The following is a 16,097-nucleotide window of genomic DNA, read 5'->3' as shown; positions in this document are numbered from 1 at the left end:
ATATACTGGTTAACCTGTTCGGTGGTGACAGCTTCTGAACCTTGTTAAATGCTCCTGCATAAAATGTGACCTATAGTATGGCTGGCTTTTCACGCAAGTCCTAAAACTAAATAAGATAGAACCAACTAATTTAGCTTGTTCATTTAATCACTGAGGAACATGACTAAGGACATCAGAGGTGAAAATAAACGGATGAGATAAACAATAGTATCTATCCTTCTCCTAAAAATGACTTTTTTTTTTTTAGATATCCCAAAGTTTTATTTTATTTTCCCCAATATTCTGCCGCAACCGACCACCTAACCCCCAGCCCTGGTGCGCTACCCATACTCGCAACCTCCAGAGGGTAACACGCACCACTGAACAGAAATGGAGGAAAACTCGACTTAACCAGGATATCCTACAGTACAAGACTAACCTGCTGCAGTTCCACACTGCCCTCGCTGATGCGAAGCAGGAATACTTTACCAAGCTCATCGGAGCACAAGCTTCCAACCCCCGGTATCTTTTTGCCACTTTCGACTCCCAGCTTAAACCCACCCCCTCACCCTTCGTTTCCTCCCTCTCTGCCACAGATTTAGCCACCCACTTCAACAAAATTGTCGCCATCCATCAGGAAATATCCAGTTTTTACCTCCCACCCCCTCCCATCCAGCTCCTCCTCCACCCTATCCTCCCCTCACCTCCTTCACTCCTACTACCATTGAGGAAGTCAACCACCTACTGCAGACTTCACATACCACTACCTCCCCCCTTGACCCCATCCCTTCTGATTTACTCCAGCCTCACTTCATGGATTTGGCCCCAGTCCTCACTACCCTGTTTAACCACTCCCTATCCACGGGCACCTTCCCCTCAGACTTCAAGCAGGCCATTGTACTACCCTGCTCAAGAAACCCTCCCTCGATCCCTCACTGCCCTCCAACTACCGCCCTATCTCCCTTCTCCCCTTTACCTCAAAACTCCTTGAGCATCTGGTTCACAAACACCTGACCCAGTACCTCAATGCCAACTCACTGCTAGACCCACTGCATTCTGGATTTCGGCCTGCCCACTCAACCGAAACGGCTCTCACCAAAGTGGTCAATGACCTTGCCTTAGCTAAAGCTGAAGGTAAATACTCCATTCTCCTCCTCCTTGACCTTTCAGCAGCTTTTGAAACAGTAGACCATCCCCTACTCCTCCAGTCCCTCCAGTCAATGGGCATTCACAACCTCGCCCTGACCTGGCTTTCATCCTACCTCTCCAACCGTTCCTTCACGACCTCCTTCAATGAGTCCTCGTCCACCCCTAACCACCTCTCGGTGGGAGTCCCCCAAGGCTCGGTCCTTGGCCCCCTACTGTTCTCCCTATACACATCCTCCATTGGCAAGGTTATCTCCTCCATGGGTTTTAACTATCATCTGTATGCAGATGACACGCAGATCTACCTCCACACCCCTGACCTATCCACCAATACCATGGACAACGTCTCCTCCTGCCTATCAGCCGTCTCCTCCTGGACGTCCGCTAAATTCCTGAAACTAAATCTAGACAAAAAACGGAATTTATGATCTTCCCACCCCGGCCATGCCTAAACCTCCCAGATGTGCATGTCACTGTTAACCACACTACCATTTGCCCTACCTCTCAAGCCCGCTGTCTGGGTGTCACCCTGAAGTCCGCACTCTCCTTCACTCCCCACATCCAAAACCTCACAAAGTCCTGTAACTTCCACCTCTGTAACATCTGCAAGATCCGCCCTTTCCTGACCTCTGCCACCACCAAACTCCTCATCCATGCCCTCATAATTTCCCGCCTTGACTACTGCAATGCCCTTCGGTCTGGTCTCCCTATGACACAAATTGCCCCGCTACAGTCCACCATGAATGCGGAAGCCAGAATGATTCACTCCTCCCATCGCTCCACCACGGGGGCTCCCCTCTGTGAATCCCTCTACTGGCTTCCTATCCAGTCCAGAATCAGATTCAAGATACTGTGCCTGACTTACAAATCTGTCCACAAAACCTGTCCAACCTACATTGCTGATCTCACTCAGAGGTACACACCGAGCCGCTTACTCCGCTCCTCCAATGAACTTCTCCTGACCACCCCTCGCATCACCCAGTCCCATCCACGCCTCCAGGACTTCTCAAGAGCTGCGCCACCCATTAGGGCAGCCCCCTCCAACATCTTTGAGAAGGCCCTCAAAACTCACCTTTTTACTCTGGCCCAACACCCCTCACAAGTGCTCTAAACCAGCAGCTGAACTCTGGTCCCTACCTTTTGTGTCCCTACCTTTCCCTCTAGATTGTAAGCCTGCGGGCACATCCATGATGCAAATCTTCTGTCTCACCACATCATGGCAGAAACACTGCTTCCTTATGGGTTTGTGGAATGATTACTCTTAGGCTCCCTGCACACTGCATGCAATTCCGATTTTTAATCGTTTTTTTACATGTGATTCCGATTTTCAATCATTACTGCATGCTGTTTTTTCTGCGTTATTCTGTTGATTGCATTCAGGGATAATTGGAATCGCAAATCAGATTTGCAGTGTGCAGGGAGCCTTAGAGTCACTTTGCCTAACTGTTGTGGGAGGAAACTCTGACCTGCCGCCTCACTGTTATGAGTTACATTACAGTTAGCCCTGCCCACACGACACCATGACCACGCCCATTTTCTGCAGCGGAGCACTGACGTACCTTAGTACCTATACTGCTGGCTGTGATCAGGCTTGGGGCTGGTGTACCAGGCTGGCTGTGTGCTCTGTTGTGCATGCTTGGCCGTGTGTGCTTCTGCATATCGCAGCGTTACTACCGCCGTGACCTCTTGTGCAGCACTTTACTAAGTACATAGCCATGTCACTGACTGCCCTCAGAAGAGCTCACCATCTAATCCTTACCATAGTCTAATGTCCTACTTAATTATGTATTTTTTGTTTATATATTTTTTTTTCCTTTTTTGGGGGAGGGGGAGGTGTAAAGTCTACCTCTTTCTACATTGAATTTTTTTTTTTTTGGTTGATATTGACATGTAAGCATCATGCAGTTGGCTCCTCCCACATGCCATGGCCACACCATGGCTCCACCCACATGGCATGGCCACACCCACTTTCCCACGCAGTAATCACACCCATTTTTCGGCACGCCACGGGTTGGGGCCTCAGCCTACAGTCCGCTTGGGGCCACAAAAACCTTAACTGCACCCCTGCACTGTACATACACATTTCCATCTCATCATGTCACCTCAGTTGTCATTTAACCATTTAAGGACCGCGGTGTTAAACCCCCCTCAAGACCAGGCCATTTTTCATAAACTGGGCCACTGCAGCTTTAAGGGCTCACACAACTCAGCACTCAAGTGATTTCCCCCCCCCCCCCCTCCTTTCTCCCCAACAGAGCTCTCTGTTGGGGGGGTCAATCTCTGATTTCTGAGGACATTTGAAAAACATGCCCTGTTAAAGAAGAATAAATCTCGCTTCAGACCTCAGTCAGCAGGGGCATGTGTGCCCCTGCTAAAACGCCGCTATCCCGCGGCTAAACGGGGGTCCCTTACCCCCCGAAATCCCCTCAGAGCAGCGGATTGAGGCAGGGCTAACCGCCGTAGACCTGCCCCATGCGCATCTGTCAGCGCGTATCTCCGCCTCTCCTCCGCCCCTCTCAGTCTTCCTTCACTGAGAGGGGCGGAGGAGAGGCGGCGATGCGCCGCTGATAGACGCGCTGTGAGGTAGGGCTGCAGCCGTTAGCCCTGCCTCAACAGCAGCAAAATTTACGACCAAGTTGGTCGTAGATTTTGAAGGGGGGTGGGGTCAGGGACCCTCGTTTAGCCGCGGGATAGTGGCCCCTGCTGACTATGAGACAAGAAGTGAGATTATAGGCCCATACACACGTCGGATTTGCGCGGACGGGTCGTTTGAACGTTCCGTCGTTCGCACGTTTCCGCATGAAATCCGGCGTGTGTACAGACTATCGTTCGGGAGATAAGACTGGTTACCAGCGATCCGCCCGGCGGATCGTTGGTAACCAGTCTTATCTCCCGAACGATAGTCTGTACACACGCCGGATTTCATGCGGAAACGTGCGAACGACGGAACGTTCAAACGACCCGTCGTTCGCGCAAATCCGACGTGTGTATGGGCCTTTATTCTCGCTTCAGTGTCTCTTTAAAGTGTACCCGAGGTGATCTTTGACCTGATTAGATAAGCATGTGTATGTACAGTACTAAACATTAATAATCAGGCTGTGTTACTTGTTTTATTTTGCTGCCTGAAAGAGTTAATTTTCAAGGATGAAAGTGACAGCTTCTGTCTTGTCAGTACCTTGTCGGGAACATAGAAAAAACATTGCTGATAAGCAAATTACAACAAAAGTTTTTCTGGCAGCATTCATTCAATACATTTTCTACATATTTCTGAGAGCAGAGGGAGAGAGAAAAGGATCAATATAGCTCATGTATTTTCATTTAGGGACACTGAAGAGAGAGGTATATGGAGGCTGCCATGTTTATTTCCTTTTAAGTAATACCAGTTGCCTGGCAGCCCTGCTGATCCTCTGTCTCTAATACTATTAGCCATAGCCCCTGAACAAGCATGCAGCAGATCAGGTGTTTCAGACTTTAAAGTCAGATCTGACAACAAGACTAGCTGCATGCTTGTTTCTGGTGTTATTCAGATACTACTGCAGAGAAATAGACCAGCAGGGCTGCCAGGCAACTGGTATTGCTTAAAAAGGAAATAAATATGGCAGCCTCCGTATACCTCTTACTTCAGTTCCCCTTTAAAAAAGGAACCTGAAGAGAGTAAAATTATTTAAAATAAAACGCATGATGTAGCTTACATACTTACCTCACCACCATAGTATAAACAGGGATAATAGGCGCCAAAAAGGATAAAATTTAGTTAAAACCAATTAAAAGGAGGGAAATGGGTGGATTCACCTCCCCCAAGTATAAGAATGAGCAGGCCAAATTAAGCCGTTTAAAGTGCAACAATATTTAAAACAATTCTCCGATATGATGCAACGCGTTTCACAGGCCCACATCCCGCTTCATCAAGCAATTGAACAAGGAGAACACGATTGTAGGTCAGTACGTGCCAGAGCGCGTACTGTTATGGGGTAATGGCCATTTTCAAAATGGAGGACAGAGAATTATATAGATCACAGTGGACAAATGGGACACAGGAGAGGAGAAAGATCGATGATGAGTAGACTACACAGGAGGTAAGTATGACATGTTTATGTTTATTTGCACTTTTTTATTTTCAGTTCAGGTTCTCTTTAAGACCTTGTTCACATTGCGTTCTGATCGCGTTAGCATTGGACGTTTGGCGCTTTTTTTTTGTGATTCCGGAGATTTCTGTCCGTTGGGCGTTTTTGATAAGTGCTTTTGTAAGCCCTTTTTTGGCGATTTCGAAGTGTCCTAGGCCTTATTTTTAAAGGGGAAAGGACCTAAAAAGCCCGGAAAAACTTCACATTTAAATTGACAGGGGAAAAAAAACGGCCACGAAATCGCTGGCAAAAGCGCTTTTTCTAGTGCTTTGCGCTTTTCCTATACCTCCCATTATCGCAAAATCGCTTCGAAAATGGTCCATGCCGCGCTTTTTAGATTGGAAAGCGAACGGAACGTCCCAATCTGAACTAGCGCATAGGAAAGCATGGTTTAAGCTCTTTCAGGGCTATTTTGAAAAATCACCAGCGCTAAAAAAAACAAAAACAAAAAAAAAAAAACCAGCCCTTAGTCATAACATTGTACCTACTCTGTCCCCGTGTCACATCTGTTCCCCTGTTCCTTCAGCATCCCCCTTTGTGCCACCTCTGCATCCACTGTGCTGTAACCAACAACAATCAACCCCCAATTAACCTTTGTGCCTCCCTCTGACCTAATGATTATAATGTGCTAGTTACCCTTACACAAAATTTCACACAAATTTTGTAATTTAATTGATTTCACATAATACATGCAAACTTACAGAGGGTCCAAGCGCTGGCTTACAGGCTTACTTTAAAATGTATAAACTGTGTTAAAGTGTACCAGGTTCCGCAAATTCGGCCAGTGGCAGCCAGTCTGAGCAAGCGCACTGCGCTCCCTCTGCCAGAGAATAGTACTGTAGCGGCAATAGAGAAGGCTGAAGACAGCGGCGTAGGAGCGATCCGTGAACATGGGGTCGTCAAAAACAAAACTAGCTGACGGAGGGGGACCGGAGCAGCAGTGAGTGACTACGAGGGCACAGGATGGCTGCATGGGGCTGGTAGAAGCCCCAGGTAAGAAACTTTTTTTTGCCTGACAATTCCTTTAAGGAACTCGCTGTATAGTAGAATGTACCCCAGCAAAACAAAATGTAATTTTACCAAGATTAAAAAACATTTGTTTGAATTTTTATACATCAATTTTCTCAAAAACTAGGTCTTGCTAAAAAAAAAAAAAAGAGTTTTCTTTTTTATTTGCTCTTATTTTTGGGTCTTTTGTGAGTCAGACACCCATAAGTCAGGGACGACAAGCATTGATGTTTACTAGGCTGGAAAATTTCTATTCTGTTTTCTCAAGAGCTAGGACTTCACCAGTCTACCGTCTTGAACGACTGCAGGCAACTCAACAACACTGTAAAGGTGCCCATACACTGGTCGATTTCATCCATCGATTTCATGGCTACCTTTAAGGTGGCCATACACTTATAGATTTGCAGCAGATTCGAGCATCAAATAAATTCCTGTCAGGCCGAATCTGACAGGAATCTGATGTGTTCCACACACTAGGAACAGATTTCCAATAGATTTCAGAATGAAGTCTATTGATTTCAGCCAGCTGCCGATCGACCAAGATTTTCCATCCGGACCGATAGAGCAAATCGATTGAAATCGGACAGAAATCGATCGATCATGCTTCATTGATTTCTAGGCGATTGGATCAGAGCAGTCAAATCGGCCGTTGATCGATGGTAGAAATTGACCAGTGTATACTGCCGTTGCAATCAAATGAATGAGCGTCTCCAGCTTACTGTGCAGGTGCGGCCTTACTCACATAGGTGCAGTACGGCCGCGCTTGTGCTTGAAGAGGAGTGCGCAGGTGCAGTATGACCAGATCAGATTACCGTCAAGCCATTGTCAGTAATCTTTGAAGGGTCTGCAAGCAGCAACGGGGAACACTATGGGAAGCCTCATTAGGATTCAGAGGCCTATCTCTTCCTAAGCAGGCATACACTATTTGATTATCTGCTGTCGAATCTGCTGTGAAATTGGTAACACGTTATGTTGATTACCATTTGAAATCGATCAATTCGGTCAATTGGACCAGATGGAAAATTTTGCTTGATAGCGGGCGGGTTTCCGTTGCGTTGTGATTATCACACTCCTTTACCGCCACGCACCCAATAAAAGCATGTTGGCTCGATATCGATACATGCAACCAATTTTGGCCAGAAATTTGTTGCATCGTTGATCGGACCTGCTTTTTACAGCACCGATTTTCATACAATTTGATCATCAATTTGAATGGTTGATCAGCCGCCAAATTGGTATAAGTATGGTCACCTTTAACCTCCTTAGCGGTCTGCTCGACACTGTGTCGGGCATACCGCTTCCTTCAATTACAACTCCCCCACAAAGATTTTAAAAGATGTTATGGCCCCACAAGTTGTAGCTAGCACTAGGCTACCTAGTCCAAGTGCCCAGCACTCTCCGATCCAGCCACTTAATACATTAACCCCCCTGGCTCCAGCGATCGGCGCAGCCTTTCCGCACAGCTCCGGTCTCTCTATGGGGAGGATCGGGTCTGCGCATGACGTCGGCGATGTCATGTGTGATCCTCCCCATATTGAAGACCGGAGCTGTCAGGGGAGGCTGCGCCGATCGCTGGAACGGGGGGGGGGGGGGGGGGGGGAAGTATAATCGGGGGAGCGGCGGCGATCGGAGGGTGCCGGCTGCTTATGCTAGCTAGCCTGGTGCTAGCTACAGCTTGTGGGGGCAAGAAAGCTTTTAGAATCTCCAGGGGCACTCTAACTGGAAAACCTCCTGAGCGGCGTAACGCTCAGGAGGTTAAAGGGTACCTGAACTGATGTGACATGAGATAAATATAGGTACACATAGCCCTACTAAGAAATTGCCTTAAATCGGACCTGCAGCCACCCTGTGCCCACACCCTTACCAAACAATCCTCCGGTCCCATGCCGCGGCTCACTTTCGTACTCACCGTCCACTGCACTTGCGCTGCCACATCCTCGTACACGCTCCTGTCGCGTGAGAAAACGAGAAAATCTGCAGCGACGGGAGCATATACTAGGAAGTGCGCAGCCAGGGCTACGCAGGCACAGTGGACGGCGACTGCAGAAAGCAAAAGTGAGCCAGGTGGGAGGGACCAGAGGATCGTTTGGTAACAGCGTGGGCACAGGCCGGCTGCAGGTGGCTGGCAGAAGCCCCAGGTAAGTGAATTTTTCACACCCTTTCTTGATACAGGCTTCCTTTAACGTCCTTAGCGGTAGCCCCGAGTGGAGTGGGTAATCTACAGCTCAGAGTGGTAACCTCCAGCCTGATGCTTGGTAGCTGCTAGGAGGTGAATGCAGAGTATTATGCGCCGCAGGTTTTGCAACTCCCTTCCCCCAGAATCCAGACACCAGCAGCCATTCTTCTTCCAGTCCTCAGAGGCTCTGAATCCCTCTGTTGAGATTGCAGTCTGTCATACAGCGCCACCAGATGCAGTGCTGGATACAGGGGAGGTGATTAATGTGCTGGGCTGCTGCAGATATCTCTGTGGTGTGATTTTTTTTCTCTGGTTTTAGGGTTTAAACGCATGAGAAAAAAAATTGCATCAATTTTAGACCCTAATGCTGGGGATACACGGCACGTTTCTGTATCGTGTATCGAGCAGCTGATCCGGCCAGCTGATAATATTCAGCCAGTCCGATCACGCTGCTCGACCCCCGCCGGCGGACAATGGCAGGGAGTCGAGCAGCTGATGAGGAGCGCCGGCGGGGACGAGCGCTAATCGATCCGCGGCGGGAGTCGATCCGGGGGCTGATCGGCCGCCGGATCAACCCGTGTATTCCCTGCATAAAATCCGGAAGTAGTCTCACCGCCAGGATAATGAAGTCCCTTTTTGTTTTCCTGTACAGCAAGTGTTAAAAAAACAAATTAAAGGTGGCCATACATCAGGCGACTTGGCAGCCGATCGACCATCCAATTAGATTAATATAATCGAATTGGATAAAAATCGGTACCGCCAAGTGCATGCCCGACCGACAAAGCGACCAATTTCAGGACGGAAATTGTTCGCATGGTCAATCGTGCATGCCGCAAGATGTTGAGCCGAAGTGGTCGGGTGTGCGGCTGTATGGCGGCAATTTCCGGAACGAGCGACGATACGACTAAACCCCCACCGCAATGTATAAATGTGCCCGGGGTCTGCATTTATATGTTACCTGTCCTGTAGCAGCCTCCACATGGTGTCTGTAACCTCCGGGCGGCTCTATGTACACGCTACAGGTGCATAGTGTCTGATGTCAAACGCTATGCACCAGTGGCGTGTACGGATAGCCGCCTGGAGGATTACGGACACCGCACCGAGGCTGCTACAGGACAAATGCACACAAAGGGGTGGGGGGCACATTATACATTGGGGGCAGCGGCGGTGTGGACTCAGCCGATTCCCTATAGATTTGATGCTGAAATCGAACGGGAATCAGCCTGTAGTATATGAGCAGAATCAACAAAAAAACAAAATTTATCTCTACTCAGATTCTATGCAAAAGTAAACAGAAGACAAAACACTTATCACTTTTATCTGGCTAAAGAAACAATGCCGATAACATTTTAGTGCTGAAGCATTCAAAGGGTATTTATTTCTGTAATTTCTGTTTTCAATCTACATTCTAAAAAATGCAGATCTTAAACTAAAAATAAAAAAATGCAATTCTGTACTATGCTTCTAATTTTCTATTTAACATTAGTTCTACATGTACAACTAATTTTCTCATTTTCAGTTCAGGTTTGCTTTAAATAAATAGAGAGGTAATGAGAATATTAAAAGACAAATAAAGTTGGTAAGATGCAAGATGTCAATGGTCGATCAGGGGTGCGCTAGTGATATCATGACGAGTGACGAATGCAATGATCCCCTCCTGGAGCTGCCCCCCAGTGTATAAATGTACATGTGTGCATTAATACATTCCATAGTCCTGTGTAGCGGTGCCCACCTATCTTCCCAATCCGCCATTCTTCCATCTGCGGTGTACACCCCAGCCACACATGTATAGTTCTAATGCAAGAGCAATGGACTCTGAAGAGAGACGGGCACCACAACACAGGCCAGGTAATGTATAAATAAATACATCATGTACAAGGAACACAACAGAGACCTCAAGCCGATGCGCAGCAGTAAAGGCGAGCGGATATCAGGATGAGCAACAAACGCAACAAAACCCCTGGTGCTGTCCCCCTAATGTTTCATGTGCCCAGTGCACTCTATACATTACCTGTCCGCAGTTTGCTCTGAGTTCGCTCCGCTATTCATACACGCACCCCATGTGGTTGCCTAGTAAGGGTGCGTGTGACTTCTCACAGGCCCACACTGCGAGCCGGCGTCACTAGGCTGATTCCAGATCGATTTCAGCATGGAATTGTTCGAGAATCAGCCTGCGGTGTATGAGCAGCCAACAGATCTCTCTCTAATCAGATTCGATTAGAGAGAGATTTGTCTCTTGGTCGAATCTGCCCATCATCGCTAGATGTATGGCTGCCTTTCGTGGATTGCTGAAAAGGAACAAGCAGTCAGTGGGGGACACCAGTACATATAACACAATGCTACCCAAAACAAAAAGGTCCTCTGTTAGTACGCAGATTTACAATTTAAAGCCTCACCTTTTAAATAAACACTATTTTGCCAATCTGGTCTAGGCAGCCTTTGTGGTTATATTTACTGCTGAAGGGCATCTCCCACGTCTCAGTAGGGGTTCCCATTAACAGCCTGAGAGCTGGTCCTGTAAATCCTGAATGATATGTGTGTGGTATTATTTCTCAATGGTGTCTGTATGCAGCTGTTGGTTACACAGAACACAGCCCTGTCCCTTTCTCAGGTCCTTCTCCTTGATTTTCCAGTTTTACTTTATTTTGTAGGCAGATGCAACATGGCCACCTGATTGTAATTTCCATTGATTTACAGCTGAAATCATACAAAATTAAAGATCAGACAAGATGGAAAGATGTCACTCAAAAAGAAGGCATTCAGTTGAAGAGTGAACGACAGACCCCCACCAGGACTCCCCCTTGTGCAAAATGTGTTCCCCTCTCAGGCCTGTGATGAGTGTTGTAGTGGAGTATTTGCTCACCTATCCACTGATGCGCCTCCCCGTGTGTTCTCTCTATCGCCATGGCGACGCCTGTACCACGTGACCTCAAGTCTGGGTTGTTACTCACCCAGCTCTTGGCATTCCACTGATGAGATTTAGGCACCACTAGCTAGGTTACCTCTAGCTACCTAATGCTGACGGACACCAGTAGCTACCTATGACAGGTAGGTGAAGTAAGGGAGAAGTGACAGCCAGCACACTTGCAGTGCAGCTCAGCAGGGGTTTGTAGGTTCATGGAGGATGAAGTCTAGGATGCCAGGACATCTGTGCCTATAGGCTCCTGTGATGTAAATACGGGCCTGCTTGCTGCACAAGAACACAGTACCCATTGGGTTCATTCCCATTATGTGGTCCTCCATAGAGGGCGGATGAGGCCTGCTTGCTGCATCTTCCCCTATGTATTTTTGCAGACATGTTCAGAAACATTGCAAAGCATGTTCTTTACAACACTTCCCAATTAAAAATGCGAATTGACTCCAAATTTGGAGCAAGTTCTTGCATCACAGAGCAGAATTTCCCAGGGCTAAAATGGATCTTTGCACGAGACTAATCCGATTCAGAAACCAATAAACTAACTACCTGCTTATTGGTCTGTGTTCAAGTACCAATCATTTAGCATCTAAATTCAATTACCTAGTGTGGAAAAAGATCCAATTCAGCCCAGAGGAAAAGGGGGTGTTCTGCCCAATGTCAAACAAAAAAACACCATGGTAAATCAGAATCAAGATTTCTGTCCTCTATGCTGCCGAGGGCTGAGTCACATCAGTGTTCTCAGCAGGATTAATCAAGTGGGCGCGCCGCCCGGGTAAATTCAATTACCGCCCGGCTGGCGGTGTTCCAGCTATCTTCACCGGTGCCCGGCTATTGCGCTGGGCTCTCTCATAAAAAAAAAAAAAACAAGCAGCGCTGCTCCGTACACAAGATCTCGCGCTTCCCGGCGAGCTCGTGCATTAATTGGCTGAGCAGTAGAGGTGGGACCAACGCGCGAGGCTGAAGACTGTCTCTTCAGAGACTCCGTGCAGTAGTAGGGGGCGGGACCAGCGCGCGAGGCAGCCGACAGTTCAGAGGCGCGCATTGAGGCTGTCTGCGTGCACGGACGCTGTCAAGCCTGTAAGTATGCTATAACAGGCTGACAGGCCGTGTGATGTAAAGCCATATGAGGGATGTTGCGGGCGGGTTGTCGGGGGCTATTTGGGAGCTATTGCAGGGAATAAATACAGATCGAGTAAAAAAAAGAAAAAAAAATACACAACGAGTAAAAAAAAAAAAAACTGCTAAAAAACCCCCTGAAAACAGCAAATATACATAACATAAAGTATAAGTGATTAATCAAAGGAAATAGCGCTAGCAACATCCTGTTGCTCATAATAAATCGACGCAACTTAATTTTGTTTCCTTGCATGCTACTTGCACTAGTGACAGCGTTGTGTGCATAACTAAGCAATGGCTGCAGCTTACAGTTGCTTAGTGATGTACGCTACGCGAACACGTGCGTGCAGGGAAACAAATTAAGTTGCGCTGATTTATTAGTGCAACCAACAGGAGGTTGCTTGCGCAATTTCCTTTGATGAATCAACCTCATAGAGTCATATTAAAGGAGTTGTAAGGCAAATTTAAAAAAATGAACGCTACTTACCGGGGGCTTCCTCCAGCCCCAAGCTCCCAGGACCTCCCTCGCCGCATCTCTGCGCGCAGCCGTTTGCCGGAGCTCCGACCCGGACCCCGGCGATGACATCAGAGCGACCTGGAGGTCGCTCTGTACTTCGCCTGCGCGATCGGCGCTGTCAATCACCACTACGTGGGCCGGAGCGGACTGCTCCTCATCAAACATGCTTGTTCGGGTTCTATGGCTTAAAGTATTAGAGGCAGAGGATCAGCAGGATAGCCATTGTTTAAAAGGAATTAAATATGGCAGCCAACATATCCCTTTGGCTTTAAATGTCCTATAAATGTAACACAAATATTCTGGTACAAGTATTAAATCTTAAATAAAAGTCTTATTAAGCTTTGAAAAATAAGTAATAATTAAGGCACATTTAATTTTCCACACCTTCAAATTTCCCCCGTGCCCCACCCGGCTACTTTTTCATACCACCCGGCTGGAAAAAAATCCTGGGGAGAACACTGCACATGGATGATCAGCCAGTTACCATTTAGTCACCTGCTGATCTACCGAATGCTAGGGTCTGCTTAAAACTCTAGCACCTTGTTATAGCGTATGACACACAGGGCAATCAGCTAGCGGTAAACAGATGTTATATGTAAAGCTGGCCATACACTAAACATCGATTTCTGATTTCAGCATGAAACCTTTTTGAAATTGTGCTGCTGCTGCCTACTGGGCTGCCCTCAAAGTATAAGCATGCCCCCCCAACCACCAGTGCTCAGTGTTTCAAAAGTCTCACCTCTTCACCAGCTCAACTCCCGGCCTCCTCTGTACCATGTGACTCAGCACATGCAGTGATGTCACAAATGCACCAGTGTCACATGTAACAGGCGATCGTGGTGATGGTGGACACCAGAGGAGGTCAGGAGCTGAGCCAGCAGAGGGGTGAGACTTTACACTGCACCAGCCGGGGACCACACCACTCGTCACATCAGACGCCATTACGGTCATGCACGCAATTGAGTCCCTGGAACCATGGTTCTGGCCAAAAATCAAGAAACAGCTTAATCAGGCAGCCATGTTGCGAAACCAACTCTCGATTTGATACAATGTTCGAATCGGAAGGTCCATGGAGTTGGTACCCAAACGTATATGCATGGGTCTCACCACTAGTCCCAAAGGCTGAAGCCACCGACCATTGCCCAATAGTTACACTGAACAGCTGGCAAGCGATGATCACACCGCTCCCTCCTTGTGTCTCCTACCTGTTCCCACATCTCCATTATCATACACCCATCCTATGGATCTGAGTGAACTTGACTTGCCTAATCTCCATGCTCCCACCCAGTGACTGACTAAGCATTACCTTGTACTCATACTGTGCTGCGTGATCTGGTTTGCATGTATTCCTGTATTGTCTTATTGCTGTATGTCACCCCTAAATATCGTATAACCTTAAAGGGGTTCTGTGGACTGTCTAAAGAATAACAGACACTTGCCTAGGGCTTCTATCGGCCCCCTGCAGCTGTAATGTCCCGCGCCGTCCTTCTCCAATGCTTCGTTTCCCGCCGCCGGTCCTGGTGTAATATTTGTCTAACAAGACGAATAATGCTCGCTTCCGCAAGCATCATCAGGAGCTTACTGCACAGTACAAAGTTTTCTTGTTCTGCGCCTGCACAGTAAGTTCCCAATGACGAGCGCGGCCACAGTCTAATCATGAGGCTGATTAGACCGGGACTGGCGGCAGGGAACGGAGGCTCATAGGACGACAGTGTGGCTGCAGGGGGCCGATAGAAGCCCCAGGTAAGTGTCGGGTTTTGTTTATTTAGACAGTCCAGAGAACTCCTTTAACGAATGCCCAGCATTGCATAATATGTTGGTGCTTTATAAACAAATAAATAAATCTACCACACTAGAACACAGACAGGAACTCACACCTAGCAGAGGTTCTACACAATCCCCATTCTATCCAAAACAGAAAGAAATGACTAGTTAGTTTGTGAAAGAGCAACTGGTTGCACAGTAGCATTGCAAAATTCATCAAATGCCTCTTTACATAGCACCATGTCAGGCATGTGCTCCAGTGCTTCATGCACTAGTATATAACCAGTGCTACAGGAGTACAGCCAAGCTAAAATGGAAATTCTCAGCTGGAAATAAAGTCCATGCTGCAGTCTGGCCAGCTCTGCACATGAATGCATAATGAAGGGAAGCTGCCCACCCCACGTGCTGCAGCAGCCTGGGAAATTCTCTTTTGTGCGCAGCACATGGACTCTTATCATGAATGGACAGCACAGAGGAGGCCCAGCTCCACTCACCGCCCCCCTCGCTCTCAATTTAGAATAATTAAGTTCCATTCTTGTCAGACACCCACCTCTTCACCCCCTTATTCCTCCTCCCCTTCCTGCCACACAACTACTTTTTTCTCATTAGGTCAAAGCTTGGAATTTCCAGGGGGAAAAAAAAGTCTGCCTGAAGTTCAGCGCTCGCCTCGCGGAGGATCCCCCATCTGTTGCTCTTCTGCATCCAAGCCTTGCACCCTTTGCACTCCGGGTCACTCACATGATGTGGCCAGTGAGGGGCGCTCTTCCCAGCAGCGATCCGCGAATCAGAGGCGATTTCCCGTGCAGATGACGCTTCTCAGCTATACTGTACTAATTTAACTATTAAACTACTATCTTTGCTTAGATAGCTCTAGCTTATATGAGATCCTCAGCGCCTTGCTCTACCGTGCATTAAAATACAAAGTTTAAAAGGACTTTGTTGTGACAGGAAGTGCTGCTCGCTCACCTGGACGCTATGTGAAGTTAGCAGCGCACGATCACAGTCATGTCGAGTCGTCCGTATAGAGCGCAGGCGATATGGCTCCAATTCACATCACATGCTGCTGAGAGCACACCATTCACTGCAGCAGCGCACAGAGGAGATTCACTTCCTGCCCTGACTCACTCCCACTGCTGGGCCGGGGCTCACCCCTCACTGGCCCTCCTACCAATACTGTGGCCCGGCCCAATAAGTAACTGTCATGTGCCACTTTGATATCTGTACAGTTAGCAGGCATGCTGCATGCTTGTAGTGCTTCAAAGAGACAGAGGGAACGATAACAAGTGTTTGCATGCTATGCTGTAATATTTTACAACTTTAAAATGTTTGATAGCTACATAGCAATCTTAA

At 47.7% G+C, this 16,097-nt stretch overlaps 1 protein-coding gene across 2 annotated transcripts in view; it reads right to left on the bottom strand.

The window, feature by feature from the left end:
• Positions 1–15,867, bottom strand: part of CDK4 (cyclin dependent kinase 4) — a 112,453-nt gene extending 96,586 nt beyond the window's left edge. The window contains exons 1-2 of one of the 2 annotated variants that reach the window (XM_068267408.1): positions 15,714–15,867; positions 10,830–11,130 (exon numbers count right to left, since the gene is read on the bottom strand). The gene's annotated coding sequence lies outside the window, so the exon portion shown is untranslated. The remainder of the gene's footprint in view (positions 1–10,829; positions 11,131–15,713) is intronic. The other variant, XM_068267407.1, reaches the window with a different exon arrangement.
• Between the last annotated feature and the right edge of the window lie 230 nt (positions 15,868–16,097).

Source organism: Hyperolius riggenbachi, chromosome 2 (assembly GCF_040937935.1).
Source record: "Hyperolius riggenbachi isolate aHypRig1 chromosome 2, aHypRig1.pri, whole genome shotgun sequence".
Lineage (NCBI taxonomy): Eukaryota > Metazoa > Chordata > Amphibia > Anura > Hyperoliidae > Hyperolius > Hyperolius riggenbachi.
The sequence above is the reverse complement of the archived record's forward strand: the minus strand, read 5'-3'. Positions and strand labels throughout refer to the sequence as shown.